This window comes from Hyperolius riggenbachi, chromosome 1 (genome assembly GCF_040937935.1).
Source record: "Hyperolius riggenbachi isolate aHypRig1 chromosome 1, aHypRig1.pri, whole genome shotgun sequence".
NCBI lineage: Eukaryota > Metazoa > Chordata > Amphibia > Anura > Hyperoliidae > Hyperolius > Hyperolius riggenbachi.
In genome coordinates, this window is record NC_090646.1 from 304,961,677 (window position 1) to 304,966,924 (window position 5,248).

Here is a 5,248-nt window from a genome sequence, read left to right on the forward strand (position 1 = left end):
CCGCCCATACAATGTCATGGCCACGCCCATTCTTCGCTGCAGCGCGCTACAGCCCCCCCCGGTCTTCATCGCTGCGCGCTCCTCAGTCCTTCCCACTTTTCGCCGCGGCGTGCGCCGCCCCCCCCCCCTCCCCGCACCCCCCCCTCCCTGTTCCAGGTTGGACCCACAAAAATCTGGTCACTCTAGCTCCAGCCACTGGAAGCGCTCTGTGTATAAGTACAATGCTTCCAGCCATGGGAGCACGATAAAGCCTGGGTCACACATGCGCAGTAGCCCGCAACTTGTGATCTTTCAGAGGGGGATAGTAACACAACAGGATGGACTGGGCAGGAGCCAAGGGTCTGTTAAGGCTATGAGGGGCTGAAAGAAGCGTCAGGTAAGTAAAAAAGAACTTCTTCTCCTGTCTCAAGTTTACTTTAAAATCACACTAGCTGAAGGAGGTGCCACTTTTTGCTGGTAGTAGGGATGAGAGTTTCAATTGGTACCGCTGTTCTAAATGGTTCTGAACAGAAATCAAATTTAACCTGATTCGCACTGCAGAAGGTCGGTTAACTCATCGTTGTTGCCACCTCTATGCTGCCTTCCACATTGCGTTTCTACTCTCCATCTACATCCAGCTGTGAACGATGAAGTAGCTAGAGAGCTAAAATGCTATGTGGAGGGCAGCGCACAGAGGTGGCGACAAGGTTAAACCCCCTCATCACGGTGGAGCATATCAGTTTAAATTTGAGTTCTGTTTCAAAGCATTAGGAACAAAGGTCCCTAGTTGGGAGCATGATTTGACACCATGGTGGGGACAGAGCATGAGCTGGATGAAGCATTAAAGAGGTTGCAGGGCAGCAACAGAGTGGCCCCCAGAAAAACAGGGTAACGTCAGTTGGTCGCTCAGGTGGAAGGGAGAGGGCGGCTAGTGACAGTGGGCCTTGGGTGGAGAAAAGTACAAATCCGGCCCTGTTCACACCTGTCTAAAACAGCTAAAGTTTGTGGTGCACTGTGCAGAGTCAGACACAGAGAACTACAAAATAACAATATTAATAAAGGAAAAAAAGTACTTATTATGATGAGGGATATTGTGCAAGGTACTGCAGTAGCAGCAGTGTGTGCACACCTGTGAAACAGCTTAAGTCTGTGGTGCAATGTAGAAAAAAGTGGTATGTGTGTTCCTCTGTGGATCGTTTCTATCTAATGAGTTCACACTGGCTAGATGGTTCGCCCCACTAATGGGTGGGTATTACCACCATGTAAGCTGTATGTATTATGATATAGTAAAGCGCTCTACACCTGCCAGCACCAAATAAGACTGATTACAGTTTATACACAACAGAGTAGGCAATAAAACATGTCAGACGGAAAAAATTATATACACTATGAACTGTCCAAAAAAGCTGAATTATCCAAGCTGGAATCCTTTAGGTATTATATAGTACGGTCACCAGATGAGATGGCTGATTGATTACGATCAGCATAAATGGCTCAGTGGTATGGATTAACCTCTCGATCCCTAGACCCTTTTCCTGTTATTGGCTCAGACAGAGTAAAGGGACATGCATGGCGTAATCCTGTTTCTTTCAAATAAACAATTATTTCCTCCACCAGTGCAAACACAGCCGTGCACCCACTGTGCAATACTCCTCTTTAGTGTGCAAAAAATAGTAAGATTCCACGCTCACCAGATAAGGGGGGCTGACCGTGTCACAGACCAGCTTTACACGCTTGTGGATGTATAGTCTTCAAATTCCTCCATATACGGAATTTTCTCCCTTAGACTAAAGTACAAACCGCCATAGCATAATACCATTTAATGAATAAAAACAGATACAGTAGTGAACTCACATTATGGCCACAGATTCCTTCAAGGAGGAGGGGAAGGGGGGGTGACCTTGATCGAAACCTATGCCAGATAGAATCCAGTTGGATTTTTAGATTGGGGACTGTTATTGTCATGATAGCAGCTAGTTATGATGTTAAGGATAATACAGGAACATATTTTTTCATTTTTCTGTCTACTGTGTACCACCTCAGATGTGTATGTATGTGTGTGTATGTATGGTAAGAGGCCAGTCGGGCAGCTGGCTTTTGGAAGGTATTGTCACCTGGCTCAAGGAAGCTGTTACCTTGAGTTGCTAGCCTGGGGCAAGGAAATGGCTCATTAGGCCACTAGCCAGTCACCTTTGATCTGCTGTCTCAGATGTGTCACCTAGACTGGCTGCAGACCACACCAGCCTGAGCCAGGAATTTACATATGACAGCCTTACTCAAAAGGTCTTTGATGTGTGTGCTAAAATACACTTTTACATGTGGAAGTTAGATCTCTGGGAATTAAATTATGTCTGGAAATTTAATTAAAACTAGTTTCCCCCTTCCCAATGAAGTTGTAGCCTCAAGGGAAATCTCCCAGCATAAAAATCAGGGGCAGATACCTAAAATCAGTCCGCTCCTGACGGTAGCTGAAGCTAGGTGGACTCCTGGTCCAAGCTAGGTAGACTCCAGGTCAAACCAGAACCGTGCCCGTCCAGAAAACCACGTCCAAGGTTCTTCTATCTTGATTCCTGTTTATTTTGGTAAGCAAATATCCTTGTGTGTATCTTTGTAACTCTTAATTTTGTAACTTTTTACTTTGTTTTTTGTACATCTTTTGTATATATTATTTTCTGCATTGTTCCACTTTTTTCTGGAATATTAAATCGTTATTTAATAAGTTTGACTTCTGCTGTACTAAACTAACGCTCATAGCCTAGAAGGAGAGACTGCAGTGTAACTTGCATTACAAGTTCCGTGCCTGATTGTGCCATGCTACTGTACGATTGTACTGTGCGTGTGTGTGTGTGCGTGGCATTCCCGTATTAGGCCTAAAGCGCAAAGCTGACCCGAATACAAAAGCGCGGATTGCATGCAGATCACTCGGCAGCAGAGTGGAAGTGTCTAGCGGCAGCTAGTGGTGGCAGTGAGAAGTGTTTGAGGGGTCACAGCCTTGGTTTTAGCTTGAATAAGGCTACTCTCCACTTGATCTGGTCAAACCCGCAGTCGGGTTTGGTACACACTTGGCATTTTTGCTTCCCCTCCCCCTTTTTCTTTTTATTTGGCAATATGATGGCTCAGAAAGCCACCAGCTATCAGAAACAGAATCAAAGTGACTTACTCAACCTGTGTGAGCACAGAGGCATCGAGACGGTGAGAGGCCAGACTAAGGAGCAGTTAGTTTGTGCCCTCGAGGAGTATGATGAGGCAGAGCAAGCCCGTGCTCCAACGCCAGCAGATGCAGCTCACGACACGCCAGCGGAGGAATCGCTCCCGCCCTAGAATGCGAGTGGAGACGATGTCCTGGAGGATCCACCGAACACGGAGATGGCATCTCTGGAAGCTGACCTACAGCTGCTTGGTTCGGCTGATCCAGAACTGCGCCTAAAGCTGATTCTACTGCATCGACAAGCCGAGAAGGATCGTGCTGAACGTCGACATCAGGCTGAGGAGGGAAGAGATGAACGGCGACTCCAGGCCGAGAGGGACAGACTCCAGGTCGAGAGGGAAAGTGCTGAGCATCAACACCAGCTGGAGCTGGCTAAACTTCAGCAGCAGAACCGGTCTGTTGGACCCGCAGAACGCGAAGGTGAGCGAGTCCACAGAATCCCCCTGGATAGGTTCCCCGCTATGGACAAAGACTCTGACATAGACACTTTCTTACAGGGGTTTGAAAGGACTTGTCATCAGTATGGGGTGCCCCATGAGCAGTGGGCAAGGTATCTTACACCAGGGCTGAGAGGCAAGGCCCTAGAGGCGTTTGTGAGTCTTCCCCAGGAGGAAGAAGCAGACTTTTAGGCAATTAAGAAAGCCATCATTACGCAATACCACCTCACGCCAGAGGTGTATTGCAAACGTTTCAGGACAGTGCAGCGAGGTCCTAATGACAGTTACCTGGATCATGCTTGCAACCTGCGCACTGCCTTCCATTAGTGGTTAAAAGGACTGTCTGTTAAAACCTTTGATGCCCTGCAGAAACTGATGATAAAAGACCAGTTCCTCCACACTTGTCCTGTTGATGTCCGGCTGTTTGTGCTGGATTGAGAACCAAAGGCAGTGGATGAGGCTGTGGAAATTGCCGATTCCTACACGGCCCATAGAGCACCCAAGTCCTGGAGGACTACTACATCCAGCTGGAGGGGAGAACAGATTGCTAAACCTGTTTCACCCATCCCCCAGAGGAGGCAAGCACCGCTGTCTCCTGGATTCAAGCAACCAACCACTGACACCCGGAAATGCTTTGTATGTGACAGGGTGGGTCATATCAGCATGACTTGCCCAGAGAGGAAGAGGGAGGCCCCAAAATCCAGTGAGGCCTCAAACCCCAGTAAAAGTCCAAACTGCTTTGTGTGCTACCAGAAATGCCACTGGCTATGCAGAGAATCTGCAACCTGTCATGATTGGGGACACAGTTACCACCGGCCTGAGGGACACTGGAGCAGAGGTGACTCTAGTGCACCCCCAGCTTGTGAACCCGGAGGAGTACATTCCGGGCAAGACTATGGCTGTCAAAGGAGTTGGGGGTGTCAGCCCAGCCATACCCACTGCATGGGTTCACCTGGACTGGGGTGCCGGCAGTGGAATAAGAAAAGTGGGGGTAACTGATGCCATCCCCACAAATGTTTTGTTGGGTACTGACCTGGGATGGTTAGTGGCCCGGTGTGAGCCTACTCTAACCCCCGTGGAGCCCGCCTCCCCAGCAGAAGTTCTGGACTCTTGCAAGGGACTGTTTGATAACTCTGTGCAAATGGGGGGTGCTGGTGAGCCTCCCGGGGCTACGGACTGTATACTAGGAGCCAGCCCTAGTGAGTCTCCAGTGCCTAGGCCTGGAGTGGGACATGTTGCAACACTACTGATAATGAGCCAACACACACCAGATCCACAAAAAAATGCTGATGGACCCCTGTAGCTGGAAAAAATCCTACCCTGGACAAATACATCAACAAATTTAGATGCCAAATCTCTGACAGGGTTCTGAATAAAAGAAAAACACTGGCTCATAACATAACATTGCAAGAAGAAGAAGATGGGCCCGCACGTTGTCCTATAATCTGAATTCTTTATTATGGACTGTCACGGAATAGCCGTGAGAAACGCAGGTGAATCTAGGGAATTCCCAGTCGATTGCCTGAGCGCTCCCTGTCGGATCTGTGCAGTCGTGCAAGCGATCAGAGAACGACACTTTTGTGTTTTTATTCCAGAGATCTGTTCCCCTGTGAGCAAAGCATTA

At 48.3% G+C, this 5,248-nt stretch overlaps 1 pseudogene; it reads left to right on the forward strand.

The window, feature by feature from the left end:
* The first annotated feature begins 3,648 nt into the window (after positions 1-3,648).
* On the forward strand, positions 3,649-4,927 carry LOC137510388 (uncharacterized; annotated as a pseudogene).
* Positions 4,928-5,248: the final 321 nt, after the last annotated feature.